This window comes from Carya illinoinensis, chromosome 5, assembly GCF_018687715.1.
Source record: "Carya illinoinensis cultivar Pawnee chromosome 5, C.illinoinensisPawnee_v1, whole genome shotgun sequence".
NCBI lineage: Eukaryota > Viridiplantae > Streptophyta > Magnoliopsida > Fagales > Juglandaceae > Carya > Carya illinoinensis.
Window position 1 is genome coordinate 23,481,835 of NC_056756.1, and position 18,896 is coordinate 23,500,730.

The window sequence follows — 18,896 nt, forward strand, 5'->3', positions numbered from 1 at the left end:
GAAATGATAAAAATATATTTTAAGAAAAGAAAAAGCTTATGAAAGTGTTGATGCACGTAGTATTCTCAAAATGTCACATGCATAAGTAAAGTTTCATGTACATGCATTCATTTTGAGTTTGCTTTCATATACTTATGATATCTATTATATGTTATTTTTTTATTTACTAAGATTTCTTGAAATTTCACTATGCTAGTTTCCACTTCCATTCCCCCGCTCGGAATAGTAAAAGTTATAACAGGAATCCAAAATGTTAGTCATGGGGCAATGTAAGAGACCAATTCCGTAGATCCCTAAAGAGACTCCAAAGAGACTCAAGGTCTCTCCATAGTCGTCTATTTTGAAAATGTTGGAAGTTGCTGACCAATTCATTACTGAAGTGTTGCAGCTTTTCAAGCAGCTGAGGAGGTTATTGAATCAGGGCTAAGTAGGATCGGCCTTACTAAAGGATTTTTGTTATGGGGACCCCTTTTGAGGGATGATTTGTTTTTATGACACTTAATGTGATGGTCCCATGTTTTAGGAGTTTCTTTTGAAACAATGAAGTCTGATGGCTATTATGAAAATTTTATATTTTGAGTACCATGATATCTATCTTGTTTAATTGACTTATGTAAAATTTTCACTGTGATATAATGCATATTGTTAGATCAATAGATGCATTGCATTTTAACTATCATATACAAGGATATGTAGTCTTGTTATTGTATGTCCCAATACTTTAGTCACCGTTCAATCCCAAATGGGGGTTGGGGGCATCGCATAAGAGCCACTTGAGGTTGGTATTGGAAAAACTGAAGGAGCATTAGCAGTTCACCAAATTCAACAAGTGAGAGTTCTGGTTAGAGGAGGTTAAGTTCCTCAGTTACATGATATCTAAGGGAGGAGTTACAGTGGATCCTAGTAAGATCGAGGTAGTCGTGGATTGGTAGTGTCCCACAACGGTACACAAAGCTAGGAGTTTGTTGTGACTAGTTGGCTATTATTAAAGATTCATTGAAGGATTCTCTAAATTATTGAGTCCACTTACAAAGAATTAACAAGGAAGAAGGCTAAATTGATTTCGACCACGTTGTGTGAACATAACTTTGAGGAGCTAAAGCAAAAGTTGACCACAACCCTTGTTTTGGCACTACCAAAACTCTGAAAGCCATTCGTGGTATTAAGTGATATATCAGACAGAATATGGATTAGGGTGTGATGCAAGAAGGAAAGGTAGTGGCTTACATGTCTAGGCAACTAAAGGATTATGAGAGGAACTATCCCATCCACAATATGGATCTAGCAACAATAGTGTTTGACTTAAAGATTTGGAGACATTTCCTTTATTGGGAAACTTGTGAGGTGTACATAGACTATAAGAGTTTGAAACACCTCTTCACTCAAAAGAATCTCAACATGAGATAGAAGAGATGGCTAGAGACTATAAGCGATTATCGGTATGAAATTATCATCTGAGAAAAGCCAACATGGTCGCCAATGCACTAAATTGGAAGTCTCGAGCAATTAGATAGGAGGTTCTATGGAGTTATACTCACTCCTCAAATGAATGAGGAAACTCTTGGTGGGGAGTTCACAACAAGAAGAGTTCTCGCCTCAATTCAAGAGTTAAGGGTGATGGACTATCACGAACTAAAGGAATAGCAGAGGAAGGACCCAAAGTTGTTGGATATCATCACCAAAGAGTCAGAAGAGAGAAATGACATTTGCATTTTAGGCTAAAGAAGGACAAAACCTTTTTTACAAAGAGTGAAGAGTGATTCCGATGAATCAAGACTTAAGGAGAAGGTACTTGCAAAAGGTCATTCATCGCCATATTCGATACACCCAAGAAGCACAAAGATGTATCGGGACTTGAAAAATATTTTTTGGCTGGAATGAATAAAACGAGACATTGTCCACTTCATCAAAATTTGTGATACTTATAAACACTAAGTATCAAAAACCTACCAGAAACTTACCATCCCTACCTATTCTAGAATTAAAGTGGGAGAGCATAACTATGGATTTCATGGTTGGTTTACCCCAAACCCCAAGTGGTAAGAACGCGATTTGGGTAATCATAGATAGACTAACCAAGAGCACCCATTTTATCCCGATCACTACCATAGATGCTTTAGGAAAATTGACTTGGTTCTATGTTAAGGATATAGTTAGGCTTTATGGTATAGTGTCAAATCGGGCTCCGAGTTTCATGTCTCATTTCTGGAAAACCTTACAAGCTGCAATGGGCACTAAGTTAAGATTCAGTAATGCCTACCACCCTTAGATCGATGAACAATCGGAAAGGATCATCTAGACACTAAAGCATATGCTGAGAGCTTGCATGTTGAATTTCAAGGACTCCTACAAAAGCCACGTCCCACTCATTGAGTTTGCTTACAATGTCACCTATCAAATGATTATCCAGATGGCCCCATACAAGGCCTTATATGGAAAAAAAATGTAGATTGCCTTTTATGTTGGGACATGGTTGGTGAAGCTAAAATAATCGGGCTAGACATAATACAAAAGATGAGAGAGCAATTTTGGGCTCATATTAGAAAGCATGGTGATGGCTTAGGCAGAAGAGCTATGCCGATGTGAGAAGAAGATAGTTAACCTTTGAAGAAAGTGATTGGATATACCTTAAGGTCTCACAAAATTCTAGGTTGAAAGGAAAACTAAACCCAAGGTACATTGGACCCTATCATGAATAAACTAAAGTAGGTCCAATAGCATACAAAGTAGCGTTACCAGACGAATAAGAAAGGATCCATAACGTGTTTCGTGTTTCCTCATTAAAGAAAAGTTTTGGGAATTAATAACCCCACATTATTAGTCCAAACACACTTACAAGGAAAGACCGATACAAATTGTAGACTAGAAAGAACAGAGACTATGATATAAAACTATACCGTTGGTAAATATACAATGGGGGCCTGAAAAAATAGAAGTTTACATGGGAAAGTAAGTGGGTCACGCAATTGCAATTTCCCTATTTATTCGAGTTGCAGTAACTCACCTAAAATGCAATAAGTGAGGGTAGTTTGGTCAATCCAAAAGTAGGAGCACGACTATATATAGCCTTCAAGCTATCCCTTCTAATCACAACACTTAGAATCTCAAAATCCTCATTATGGTGCAAGAAAAGAGAACTATACCAAAGGCAACCATACCGCTAGAAGTAGCCTAAAGTTTTATAGAAGGAAAACTCAATGCGAAGTGGCTAGGTTAGAAGAAGAATGTCGGTGAATCAAGGAGGAACATCGTAGAGATGAAGAGGACCATCAAAGGGTTAAGGCCTTGATTTAAAAGATATTGGATCACGATGACAAAGCCGTGAGGCAACATGGAGAGAAACAAACAATCTGGGAACATGATGAGCAAGATAAGGATAAAGGTGAGGTTTCACCGATGTCCAGTAACACCAAATCTAGCTGAGGATCTAGAACAACAGAGAGCACTAGGATCAGAGGCTATATAAGCAATCAACAAATAATACAAGGGGAGGAAGCCCTTGATCCAATGGCAGGTGATAAGGTCAGTGAGTGGACCAAGGAATGAGGGTGCCCAACCTCAAGCACATCCCTAGCAATTCAACCACGAGGGATAGTTCTCTCAAAATTTCAAGGAAAAAATTTCTTTTAAAGAGGGGATGTAAGGACTGCACTAAAGTAAAAGAAGAGATCCCCTTCAAATGAAAAAAGGTAGCTAGTCCAGAAAAAGGCTGAGCGACACTACGTAGAAAGTCTGGTAGACACAACTCAGTATTGGGCAATAAAAGACTTTTTACCCTATGGCAGGTGAGCAAATAATGTCTTAACTATATCAGGGTGAGCAACGGGAAAGGATAAGCTTGATGCAGATGTAGGAGCTCTCCCAAATAATACTGAAGTGCTCAAAGGGTAGCGCGGGTGTTCTACACAAAGGCACACACTCTATAAGTGATGTCATGTATGGAGTTAGTCTACGGAATTCTAAGTATTAAGTCTCACTGTGTGTCAGTTATCATGGACGAGTTGAGGAGTCCATGTGCCATTTCGATTGCATGTTGCCATGTATTTCATACAGGTAGAGTGATTTCCCATAATGATTGGGGTGAAACGGCCTCACTTGATAATACGGGTAGAAAGAGGCTAGGTTAATAATGCATATTGTCCTTGTGTGTGTTGATTGGGCTGAAATATTGCAGATTTTATATATTTAAAACCAATGTATTTTAAATGCTTCATGACATTATTATTAGTTTTAGATTAAAAAATTATTAATAAGCATAAATACGAGTTGTGATTTTTAATTGATTGATATCATGTTTATGTTTAATTTTATAACTATGATTTAATTGGACAATATTTCCTTACATATATAACATATTTTTTATAATCTATTTTTCTTTTAATTTATTTTTTAGTGTTATTTTTCTCTCCTTATTTTCAGCTTAAATAAAATTCACATGGGATCTGGTTGAAATATTTGACCAAAAGCACATGCTAATTGAGAGGAAATATAAAGAAACATGCAGAAGATAAGACAAAGAGAATGAAGGAGGTGGTGTACTTGGGCAGCTGAAAAAATAAATACAAAGATGACTTTGAACGTAAAATAATTTTCGGCGAGAATGAATCACGGAGGCAAGTTGAAAGTGAGTTTTACGTAAAGAAGAAAATGGTTTTGGGTGGACACCACATGCAACGTCAAAGTCGTAGAAGGGAGCTGAAACCAAGTGGAGGCACGTACGTTGAAAAAGAAAAAAGAGGGATTGACAAAAGAAAAAGGAGCAAAGCACGCTTGCAAAAAGCGGAGGAAAAGGCATGCTAGTCTGGACGTATATGGAAAGAAAAAAAAAAAAAAAAGAGGCTAAAAAGAAACTGAGACGTAAAACGGGAGGCTGGCTAGTTTGGTGGATTTTGGACGTTTATGCAGAAAAAGACAAGAGATATTTATGGGTCGGTTGGAATAATTTTTTTTTTTTTTTTTAATGGAGAGGGAGTCGGTCGGTTGATATATATTATATTTTTCTTAGTGGACTTAAAGGTTGAAGGGGAGTTTTCGTAGAGACCTTTTGTTCGGCGGCTTGGTTTATTTTTTTTTTTTTGTAGTTTAGTTTTACATTTTGGAGTCGGTCGGTGGGAATGTGAGAAGCTGGGAAGGCACAGACTGAAGGGGTTATTTTCTGTTGTGGATTTCAACTGAAAGGAGATGTGAAGAGCTGGAAAATAAATGATTGGTGAAGGGACGCAGCAGGAGATTGGTTTCGTTCAAGTCATGAGGAGCTTGGACTTGTGAGCGGTCTAGAGCTTTTGTGAAAGCAGCTGGACAGCAGGTGGTCTCTTAGGCTTGCTGGTTTTGAGTTGAGCGAGATAAGGACGTGAAGAATATTTCTTGGTTGGACAGCATACGAAACTGGGACTGGTTCAGAAGGAGGAGACTCACGCTGACGGAAAGATAAAATAAAAAAAAAAGGACTCACGGGGGAAGCTTGTTCGTCTAACGCCGGGACCCATGTTTGAATGCACTTCATTTGGGGAGTTATTTTCGAGCACAATCCTCTCTCCACTTTTACTTTATTGTAGTTATTTTCTTGTATTTTATTTTAGTATTATCATGGAAACTGTTTATTTAATATCTATAGCACTTGTGATGAACATGGTTGGCTAAATTTTCATACTAAGATTAGAGGTGAAGTTTAATGATTTAAACATTATTTTCGGATCAACGTAAAATTTATTTTGTGAGCTTGATTGATTGAAGGATTTTATTATTAGATATTTTGATTATCTATATATTTATCTTGATTCATTGTAATTTTTGAATACAGTGAATGCTTGAAGAATCCCTGTAATATTCAAATAGATTTGTGAATGTTTTAATCATCAATCGTTCATACTCAATCATTAGCGACTTTTTTTCTTGACCTTAAATGCTAAATCTTCCAATTAAATGAAATCATTATTCTAGTTTAATTGAAGTAAATTGATCGGAAATAATATTATAAATTATTAGACTAATCCTCGAAACCTTAGTCTTTCTCCATATCAATTCATTTTATCATTTCAGTTTTATTCAATTATTTTACAAATCTTCATCTCAGTAATTTTATTTTATATTCGATTGTACGTTTCTTTTAGTAATTTCTTTTCATTGTTTGAATTTATTTTCTTTATCACAAAAGTCAATCCCTGTGGATTCGACCTTGTCAGGTACTACAACACATGTATACTTGCAGGTAAAACTGCACTAAAGTTTTGGTTCATTGTTTGAGTCAAAGTTTAGGCACAACATGTGTTGACTAGGTTGAGTGATTCCACGAGTTAGATTTCGTGAATGAGATCACACATTAATCGAATAGAGTGATTCCTTATGTCGAATAGGTGGAGCAATTTTCCATTCATACTTATATGATGACATATTGAGGATTTCATGTGGATTGATAAGAGGGCTATCCTCATCTTAATAATGACTATGCATTATGAGATTTGTTAATAAGGTGATTTCTCACCATAATTATGAATGCATGTAACGAATGAAAGAAGTTCAATAGATGAATTTCTTTAAACCTTAAAAATGTTGTGATGAATTAAGTAGTTAGTTTGGTTTTAGTCCTCTAGAGTAGTTGGATCACAATCTACTATGGTCTCGAAATTGTCTTTCTATTTAATTAAGACATTTTGGAATGTGTCTTTATAAAACAAATTGCACCATTAGACTCATATGAATATTTAGGATTTTATGATCTAATAAAAAGATTTAAGTTTATTTTGGTGAATAGTAACCCTTCAAAAGAGCGCCACATGGCATCTGGTTAAAATAGCTATCAAATCACCATGTATGATGTCCAAATATATGCTCAAGATCACTAGAAAACTTTTTAGTTAGACACATGGCACAATCCTAGTTATCCACTTGAAAATCCTAGACACATGTCAAGAGATGGAGTGTGATTCAAGTTTGTCGTCATACCTCTTACACTAAACACTATTCCATCCAATCAAATAATATTTAGCTAGCCAAAAGAAAGTTTCAATCCTAATGAAATCCCAAATCATTGGAAGCAAACCGAAACCCTAAACCACTTGAGGAAATCAAAACGCGAAATTGGTTTCCAAATCCTAAAGCAGTCGGTTGAAACTAAGTAATTTATCATTTGGTTAAATCACTTGTACATGCAACTTACCACTCAAGTACATACTCTTCTTACTCCCTTACACATTGCCTTACATCTTAGTAATTTCATTTGACTAAGAAAAGTTGCATTTGAACCAAATCATGATTGAAACCCTAACTAAACCCCAAACTAGATGCATTTGTATTAGCCCACTTTAGTCCCACCGAAGCCACCCCTTTGCCAAGCTTCCTCCATAAGTTTCCCCCTCCTTATAAGGTCATACCTTGGCTACCATGTCATAATATGCTGCCCCAAATAGTGCCATTTATGGCCACCTACACTTTCAAAACCAACCTCACCCACTTGGCAACACAACAACAGATTTCCAACGGCACTTCAGCCCCTTTTCCTTCTCTTTTTGACAAGTCAAACTTACATCACTTAGTCATTCATTCACCCACACAAGTCAGTCTTCATCTATACTCCATGCCCCATGCATTGCTTCCCACACTTGGCCACTTTTCATTTGTTTTCCAAGAGAGCCAAAGATTGAGATAAATCTGGGTAGTTTTTATATTTTTCATTTCAAGCTTTGTAAGTTATTTTCAAGGCTCTAAGCACCTGTATTTTGTTTAGTAATGAGTCTAGAATACTTAACTTAATATTATAGTGAAGACAAGTTTTGGTGCTTGTAATGAACTTTGGTAGATGAAATATTGGGTAGGTCTTGATATGATGAAGTGTTAGAATGTCTACATGCAATATATGATTTGATTCAAAACATGTTTTTATTTTTACAAAATGGGTTTGTATGATTTTTTAAAAGGTAGAAATCAATTGGTTCAAAAGGAATTTTGTTTGGTTTGGTTGTGATTTTAGCTCTATGATTTCAATTCAATGGCTCTTAATTTTATGAATGTTGTTCTTGAAACTTTGATCTATCGGTTAAGAGTTTAATTTTGAGGAGATATGGTTTAGATCTTTGATGGAATGATGATGAACATGCAAGAGTTTGTTTTAAACTCAATCTAGGGGTTCTTGGGTTTGATAAATTATGATAGATTAAATGATTAGATCTAGTTAGGTTGTGTTTTGTGAATTTTGGTTGATTAGTCAAGTATGCTATCACCTAAGTTTGAATGATGAACATGCTAGGAGAGTTATTTATGGACTTTTGAGGTCCTTGGAATTTATATAAAAGTATTAGACCAAAAACACCAGCTAGACAAGGTTAGGATACCAACGATCAGGACTGAACCAACTAGACTAGGTTGAGTAGACCGCATAGGGCACTTGAGGAGCTTATGGAGTTGGTGCTCCAACTTTTGGATAACATTTTGGTGCTTATAGTCGAATTGCGTGAGCGGATTGGTGTTTTGTTTAGTAGTTTGTATTTATGCCTTCACTTATGGAGTGCAGTCTCCAGTACATGTTTTGATTAAGACTTATTATATAACTTTGGATATGTGAATATTTATAAAATTATTATCATGTTTTGGGATACAACATTCTGGTACATTGCATGTTGGGAAAAAGAATGTATCTACTGTGAATACTACATATTGTTAGACGCATGCTAGGTACATTGTTTCAACAGTTATGAACAGGGGTATGTGACCTTGTATTGCATGTCCCAACACTTCAATCTCCATCAAATCCCATGCAAAGTTTGGAGGCATCACAATCCATGTGTTTCTGCCCAGAGAGTGATTCCTCGCCATGCATAAATATGTGTTCACAAATTTATTTACATGAAACAGTGCATGCATATTCATTTCAATTGTCTCGCATTAATAGTATTGTCATGGGTTTTAACTTACTGAGGTTTCTTAGAAGTTTCAATGTGGTGATCCCATATGTAATTTTATTTACAAGAGCTATAGATCTTGATGCAGATTTAGCCCAAGTAGAGTTTTCAGAAGAATGAGGACCAACTGAGCCCAAGGTGTAGACACGGAGACTTGTCCCTGTTTAATGGATTTTGTATTTTTTAAGATGTTTATTTTAGTCAGGCGAGTAGTCATGTATTGTTCATTGTATTTTAATGTAAGTGAGAAACTAATAATAGTGTATAATGTTTTTTAGGAAGAAACAAAAATGACATATGGATATTATATTGAATGTTAAATTTTCTCACTAGTATGGTCATTAAATAAATACTCTAGGACTTTTAGATAATTTCTCAAGCCCACTACTCGATAAAACAGGTTTGTTTGTGTAACAGCCCGCTAGAAATTTAATTGTGAAATTTTTATTAATTTTAGGAATCTCGTGAAGACCCATAAGTTTTCACGAATCCATTAATCGTATAGGTTTTTGTCTAACTACATAGTTAGTGTTATTATTTACTATGGCATCAGAAGTGTGTTTTTGATTATTGGAGATAGTTAGAAGTGTCAAAATGTATTATGGTTTGTGCCATTAGACTCGGAGGGTTATTTAAGGTCTTATGACGCAATAACATTTTTTCATATTTTCGGACAAAACGTCTGTTCAAAACTGTAGATATTATTGGATAAAAATATCTTAAGCTAATTTTGTGGATATTATTAGATAAAAATATTTTAAGCTAATTTCGTGGATATTATTGGGTAAAAATATTTTGAATTGATTTTTGTAGATATTATTAGGTAAGAGAGTCTTACACTCCACTCTCACTCCGGGTAAGAGAGTCCTACACTTAACTCTCACTTCAGGTAAGAGAGTCATACACTTAACTCTCATTCCAGCCTCATCTCTTCCATATCTCATCCATAAGTATCTCCAGCCACCTCTCCCTACGAAATTATTTTCATTTATACTTTCCATTAAAAGAATATCAAACACTCTCTCTCGGACAGCTTTTAGGTGTTCTTTTGCATGCCCATTTCGAAGATTTTTTAAGTACTTTATCATAAAGTCTCCTTCATATAAGTTGTTCCTTTTTGAGTCTAGTTTACGTGAATATCTTATTTGTCCCATTTAAAGATCATTTGGTCAGTCAAATATTATGTAAACTATAGAAAGGTCATTCTGGAAGATAAACTAGAGAATATGTTATAGTTTGGAGTTTTTGACCAAGCTAATGGATAGATATTGGTCTGAAATTTTTATGGAGTATTGTTAACATGTATATATGACTATTGGTTGAGGATGTTTGCATGATTAAAGGTTTTGATGAAATAGTTTCTTAAATTTAGAAACTTAGAAACTGGAAGAGGAAAAATAGTTTCTGTTTTGAGAAAGGTTAACTCTTTGGTGGTCTAAACCTATTCCAATGACTTTGATAATTTTATTGGAGGATCCTAAGCATCTTATATACATGTTATATTATTATTTTGAAGATATTTGATATTAGTTTCAAAGATATGAAATTTTATGCAAAGAGATATTCAGATAAGCCAAAGTGTGGATGTTCTTGGCTAAATTTATGTTTTGGTTAATTTTTAACCATGTGATCTTGAATTAGAAGTTTATATATGTTTTAGGATATCTTTTAAAACCATGTAATGGTTTGGTTTGAAGATCACATATTTATAAGTCATAGATCAAAAGGTTGATCAAAACAAGTTGGAAACAAAAATCAATAGAAATAGCATATGGAAATTTCGGTCCTATGGAGTTTTAATAGTTGTGATTAGTTTTAAATTTTTCTAAATTGATATTTGAATTGAGGATAAAATTTACATGATGCATGTAAATTTTGGTGACTTTTGGAGTTAGTATGCAAAATCCTTAAGTTATGGGTAAAACGGTCATTTTCTTACATGCAGAGAGTAAAATGGAACTCTTTAAGTTAGTATTTTCTATATTTCAATTTATTAGTGATTTAGTGCTAATTTTTAGAATCACTAATTACAGTTCCTCGTCATCGCGCTTAAAGTTTTATAAGAAACGCAGAGATCGAGGTAAGTTAGCTTTTAACTTACTAGCAGTCTACTATGTATGTGTGCTAAGTAAAGGAACTACAGTGTATGTATGTGTGTTATCATATATGTCATGCCATGCCAAGTTATCACGTAATTGTCTATTATACAGAATTTATTCTGTCATCAATTTTTATCTGTTACATAATATATTTTGTCATGTATTTTTTTTTTTTTATAGGAAATGCTTCACTGCATATATTCATAGGCGAAGTTACAACTGTGACTTAACAAACTGGAAAACCAGACCATAAGCCAACTAACGCATCTGCTCAGGAGCTCCCCCGTCAACAAATTTCTTTGTGACGGACAGTGTCTAAAACTTCTATACCTCCTCTCTTGACAGCGGTCAACAGAGAAAGCTCTCTGATAAACAGAGATAAACAACCTCTCTTCCGAAGAAGAGGGGTACACCACACTCTCTCCTCCCACGGAGGAAGAGTACCCAAACCTACATTCCTCCAAAAGAGGAGTAGGACAAAACCCACATTCCTTTTAAGAAGGAGTGGGACTCTAGGCAGTATATAAGATCCCTAAAACTACATAAGACAAACTAATATTACATAAAAACCACTTCAAAAACACAAAATAGAAATTACAAACAACTGGACCAAAAACCTTCGGCCCAGCCCAACACAACTAAAAAGCCCTAAAACCAGCGGGAAGCCCACGGACCAAACGGGTTGAAAGGAGCACGACCGGCTAGGGTTTCGTCTCTAACTCCCCCGCCGCCCCGCTTCATCTTTCAACTGTTGTGCAGCACTGATTTACCATGCCGACCACACGGTTACATGCACACCGATCCACTGCCACAAACCAAGAGAAGGAAGGCCAACAGCCTTTCCGCCGCGCACCCGCACCTCTGCTCGCACCTTCAGGTCTCTGTTAAAAATAGAGCATCACGCCTCTCACCAATGAGTAGCCCTGCCGTAGCCTCGCCTCGCCTCGCCATAGACCACCGCTGTCAGCTTTGTGCCCTCAAAATAGGATGGCCAGCCTCTCGCCCCTAACCAGAATCTCCGCCCTCGGCGAAAACACCGTGGCTCTGTTCGCGTCTCCTTCGCGATGTGCCACCTAATCGGGGTTGCACTCGGGAGCAAATCCTCTTTGGTTGCAGGTGATCCTCGCCTCGGGGCAGCTCCGTATAGAGAGTAAGAACTAAGCCTCCTTAAACACACAACAGCGACTGAAGACAACAGCCAAGACCCACCCAAAACCCAGACAAAGTCTGGAAGAAAGAAAACAAAACCAAAGAAAACAGAAAAATAACGAAAACAGAAAAACTAACGGGGGGAGGGAGGAAGGAGCTGAGGCTCCCACCTCCCTCTAGAGGTGTTTCTGATAAGCTGTTTAGAGAGAAGGGAGAGATTCTCTCTCTAGAAGATTGGTGAAAAATAAAATCTCTCCATATATTTTGTCATGTATTACTGTACCTTACAAATACGTCATGCTAAGTATACCATCTATTACATGTATGTCAAGTCATGTAATATTTACTGTTGCAAGTATGTCATGTTAAATATGTTGTCTATTATATGTTATGCCATATTACGAAATGTTTCTATCTCAAGTTGGTCATGTATTTCAAGTTATGTTCAAGTCACGTTATGTTACGTCAGGGCTTCAGTCATTTCGTATTCCAGTCACGTTTCATCTTAATTACTTATGTATGGGGTCACAGCAATTGTGACACGTAGAATACATGGGGCCACAACAACTATGGAGTATGTATTTAAGCAGTTAAAGTATAAGTTTCCGTAGAATACATGGGGTCACAACAACTGTGGAGTATGTATTTTTCATGTTAAGTCAAGTTTGTATAGAATACATGGGGCCACAACAACTGTGGAGTATGTATTTACACGTAGAATACATGGGGCCACAACAACTGTGGAGTATGTATTTACACGTAGAATACATGGGGCCACAACAACTGTGGAGTATGTATTTTTCATGTTAAGTCAAGTTTGTGTAGAATATATGGGGTCACAACAACTGTGGAGTATGTATTTACACGTAGAATACATAGGACCACAACAACTGTGGAGTATGTATTTTTCATGTTAAGTTAAGTTTCAGATCAAGTTCATGTCAAGTCAAGTTCAGTTCATGTTTCAATTTAAGTTATGTCAATTATGCTATGTTGTATGCCAAGTTATGCTTTAATTACTTATGAATTTGATTATGCATTTATGCTTTTACTGTCATCCATGCATCATTAGCTTGTGTGGAAGTTTTTTATTAACTTACTGAGATTTGTAATCAAATCTCATTTTGGTAGTCCCAACTACCATTCCCCCCGAATGGTAGATCTTGTTACAGGACCTGAAGGAGAATCAGGAGCTGATCAACTAGACACAGCTGACTAAGCGACGGTGCGACGTCAATGTTAATATAGTAGTTAACGCAAATTACTACTTGTACAATGGAGTTGCATCTCTAGTACTTTTTGGATCATAACCATTTTGGACTAGTGTTGTGATATGTTCAATGGGTCTTTATGTATGAAGTATGTTTTAAGCATTTGAGATATTTTCAATTTGGTGCATAGTATTGCTAAAGAAAAAAATTATCCGCTGCGAATATTGCATAATGTTAGATGCATGTTAGGAACATTGCATCTTATATGTCATGAACGAGGGCAGGTAACCTTGTGTTGCATGTCTTGACGCTTCAAATATTCGTCCGATCCCAAACGGAATTTGGGGGCGTCACAGTTTGCTCAATAAACATAAAGTTGTCTTTAATCCAATTATTGAGTCCAATAAAAATTTCATAATACATCATAATAAATTTTTAGCCTGTGGCCTATTTGCAATTACTCAATAAATCACTCTCATCGCAACAATTATTTTTTGAAGAGAAGAATGCTTAAGTCTTCAAGCAGAATCTCTTCTTTGGCGAAGAATGGTTCGAATGCTTCAACTGCAGTTTGAATACGCAAGAAAAGATGACGTTGCCTTTGGAACCTCCTACGGAATAGATTCGGGGAATATATGAGTGATTCAGCAAAATAATCCACGAAAAGGCATTGGTGGCCTTCAAACGAATTTCTTCGAATTAATATACAACGCGGAATAGAATTACGACCTGATGTCGAGCCTCTTTCATTGCCCAAACGTTCTTCTTCCATAGCAAGAACTGAATTTAATCTCAACTCCTCATCAGATGATGAATAGTCAAATATCTTAAAGACCAGATCCATAAGATTGAACTAAATAAAAAAAAGAACTAGAAGAATTATGTAAAGAAATGGAAATGAAGATGTTAGTGAAACTTTATGAGGAAATAGTGTTATTTATAGTTGAAGTTATAATAAAACTAAAGGTATATTCTCATAATACACTAAAAAATATACTAAGAATATTCTTTTAAATTATTGAAAATGGATATTCACGAAATATACCAAAGAATATCTTAAGAATATTATTTTACAATAAAAAATGGTGTAGAAGACAAAAGCACTTGGATCAAAACCATGTAATAGTGGTTTGGCATTTAAATTTGGATTAATTTGAAATATGATATAATTATATAATATTATATATAGAGATATTGCAAATATAAAAAAAATGTGAAGATATTACAAATTCATTGGTAGTTAGAGGAAATATTTGAAATGAATAAAAAATATTAAAAAAGAATATTTAAATGATATAGAAAAAAAAAAGATAAGTTGATGTATGACCTGGTGTAAAAATTAATATGTAAAATAAAAAAAATTAAATTTTAATGATATATTTTGAATTATAAGATAAAAGCACCATTGAAAATGGTGTAAGGAGTTTGTAGTAAAAATAATATAATGTGGGCGAACTACACCTAATTTTGTTGGAAAGGAGAATAATGATTGGCGTTGAGCTTTTTTATTCCTAAAATATTCTCCACTCGCTCATTTCAATTTTTCTCTCTTTTGGTTATTTTACTTTTCTTTTATTTATTTTTTCATATTCTATTGACAAAAGAAATTCAAAGGTTAAGAGGGATCGACAACGCAAATAAAAAAATTCAAGGTTCATAGGTATTGATGATGTAAATATTATTTTTAGTTGATATTCTACAATTGATCAATGCTAATATACTCTCTAATTTATATCACTCATTTTATCCCTTGATATGGGCTATTAAAAAAATTAAAAACAAAAACATAAAAGAGTAGAGAGAATTTAAGATTTTATCCATCATCTTTTTGTATTTTCAGGCATCATTTAATTTTGAATATATATTTTTTTAATTTTTTAATAAGTTAATTAGAGGCCATAGTAGCATTACTTTTTACAATTTGGTATCAGAGATATCTTTTTTTATCATGGCAGAAGGCACTTGTGTCTTAATAAATTGTATAAGAGACAACATCACCAATAAATAAAAAATGGGAGAATTATGGTTGTAGGTTGGTCATTTAGCTGCAAATTATGGTTTGTTATGGCCTCTCGAGAAAGGGGAGATGGGAGCAACCATTGGGAATTGCATATAAGAGTTGGGGATGTTCTGTCAAAGCTATGAAGTGAAGGTTAGGGATGAGTTTGATGAACTCTAAATGCAGTGTACTGGGAGGAAGTCACTGGGTCTAGAGTGCATTGTTTCAAGCAAGCTATGGAGTGCACCGTTTTGAAGGAGCTATGGAGCGCACTGTTTCACTAACTCTAGCAAGGAATGCATTGTATTGGGTCTTCATCACCTGTTATCGAGTCCTGTCGTTTAGCTCTTATGTCTTGCCATTTAGTCCTTATTTCGTTGTCGGCGAGTCCTTGTAATATTTCAATTCAGTAGCAGTCGATAATTTTACTTTACATGTGTTATGTGCTCATTAGTCTAGTCAGTTATCCCAAAGTAGATATGAGGGGAAGAAAGAGCACTAAACAAAGGAGTTAAATATTCTAGAAGATTGACACTATGGAGGTTAATAAGGGATTCCCTCGAAGAACCATAATATCATTTCTGTTTTCATTCATAGTCTTATTATCAAACATCTTTCATGCAATCCATTTTCTCTATTAATAACATTCTATAGCAATACATTCAACTACCCATTTACATCCTATTTTCATATCAGTATCATTACAATTTGTATCTAGGGCTATCGATTCTAATGGTTGAAAATACAAAATTCAACAAACACCAACAAGAGACTCTAGCTCACCATGAGCAGTGCCTTCAAGAGCTAGAAGATCAAATGCGCCAAATGAATAAAATGATGTGCACCATGATGGCTACCCATAACCAACGTCTTCAACGTGAACCACACTTTGATGTGGACTAGGAGCATCAGGAGATTTAGAGGCCATTGCACAGAGGAATTAAACTTGACTTTCCACACTTTGATGGAGAGGATCCTACTGGTTGGATTTTCAAGGCTTCCCATTACTTTGACTCTCCCCAAACACCTCTTGCCCAAAGGTTACTCATGACTTCTTAACACAAGTGGTGAGGCCCTCATTTGGTACCAGGATGCAGCAAACACGGGCCAGTTCACTTGCTCAGACCCTCACTCAAGCCCTTCAAATGAGATTTCGAACCACGAGATATGATCATCTCATGGAAGCCCTCACACGGCTGAAACACGCCACTATAGTAGCTTCTTACAAAGGCCAGTTTGAAGCTCTATCCAACAAACTTCAAGGACTCTCATACACTCATAGACTGAGCTACTTCCTTAGTGGCCTCAAGGATGAGATTCAACTTCCTCTTCACTTGCTGAACCCAATAAACTTGAATGTAGCATTCAATATGACAAGGATACAGGAGGAGTACCTGCTCAGTTCAAGAAAGACAACTAAACCATGGGGGGGACAAGGGCAGCACATCATCCTTTAGTGGTGCTCAATAGGGACATTTAGTTGAAGGGATTCAACGTGCTCCTAAGCCAGCAGCTCTTGCCAAAAAGATTTACTCTATGTAAGTGGATGAAAAGAGAAAGAAGGGGTTATGCTACCACTGTGAGGAAAAGTGTAACCCCTCCCATGTATGTAAGTCTCCTAAGATCTACTTTCTTCATGGCACTAATGATAAAAATGAGGATAAGGGGGAGGAGAGTTTTATGATACAATTAATGTAGAAGAAAATGGGCCTAAAAAGGCCACTGACATCCTAAAATTTCACTTAATGCATTAAATGACCCTCCTTGCCCTAATACAATGAGATTACTGGGAAAAATTGACAATGCTATGGTGGTTATTTTGGTGGATTCGGGAAGTACCCAAAACTTCCTTTATCCTTCCACTATGACCAAAAATAACTTACCCATAGATGAGGCTGGACAGCTTAAAGTCAGAGTGGCAAATGGTAAAGCACTACTGAGTAAGGGTAGCTATCAGAATGTGACCCCAACAATACAAGGTACTCATTTTTAACCCTCATTTTATGTATTATCATTAGTTGGTTGTGATGTCGTAGTACAATGGCTGAGAGTACTGGGTCCTATTACATGGGACTTCTCAAGTTTAATCATGAATTTCCAGTGGAAGGGTCAAATGGAAGGGGATTCAATTGAGGGAGACCACATATGCTGATGGGAAGGATAAGTCTATGTTGAATACACTTAACCAAGGGAATGGGCTAATTTTACATTTAATCTCTAATGAGGTTGATGAGCCTAAATTTTCTTACTGCATAGAAATTTTTTAGATACTGGAATAATTTCAATAAGTGTTTCAAGAACCTGTTGGGCTACCTCCTAAGAGGTCCCATGACCATAAAATGGTGCTGAAGGAAGACACTAGTCCCACCTCTACTAGACCCTATAGATCCCCCCCCCCCCCCCCCCCCCCCCCCCCGCCCCCCCAAATTATCAAAAGATAGAAATAGAGAAAATTGTTACTGAACTGCTCACTATTGGGGTTATTAGACTCAGCTCTAGCCCCTTTTCGTCCCTTGTACTGTTAGTAAGAAAACATGATGTAAGTTGGCACTTATGCATAGATTATAGGGCTCTTAACTAGGAAACTATGAAGGACAAATTTCTCATTCCAGTAATCAATGAATTACTCGAGTTACATGGCTCGGTGGTTTTTTTTTTAGAGGGACTTACATTTCGGCTATCACCAAATTGGAGTGTTGCTTGAAGATTTATCAAAGACAGCCTTCCGAACCCATGAAGGCCATTACGAGTTCTTGGTAATACTTTTTGGGCTTACCAATGCATCCTCGGCCTTTCAGGAGCTAATGAATACAGTTTTTAAGCCTTTTTTGAGAAGATTCATGTTGGTCTTTTTTATGACATTCTTGTTTACAACAACAACTTGAAGGAACATTTGGGCCATTTAAAACTAGTGATGGAAACTTTAGCCCATCATCATTTGTATGGTAAAAGGTCTAAGTGCCTTTTTGGTGTGACTTAGGTAGAGTACTTAGGGCATATTTCAACTGGACGAGGGTAAAAGCTGACCCCAAGAAGGTGGTAGCAATGTTAGATTGGCCAGTGCCCAAAAATGCTAAATCTCTAAGGGGATTCTTGGGTCTAACAAGTCATTACCGTAAATTTATTAAAGTGGGTTACTAAACTCATGGGCTATGACTTTTGCATTGAATACAAAAGAGGCGAGGAGAGCAAAGCTGCAAATGTACTCTCTAGAAGGCACAATCTAATCAACCCACAAAAGGGTTCCTAGCAGTCATTACTTTTCCCACTCCATTTTGGATAGATGAGCTCAAGAATAGCTATGCCACCTCACTTGAGCTACAGGAATTTTTGGTCAAGTTTCAGGCCAAGTAGGAAGTACCCAAGGGATACTCCCTTCAGCAAGGACTTATTCTTAAAAAAGGGCAGAATAGTGGTGGATCTGCAGTCCTCATTTAAGGAAAAGCTCCTTAAATTCATACACAAAGATCCTCAAGCAGGTCACTTGGGTTTTCTTAAAACCTACCAAAGAGCAAAAAGAGATTTTTTTTTTTGGGAAATGCAT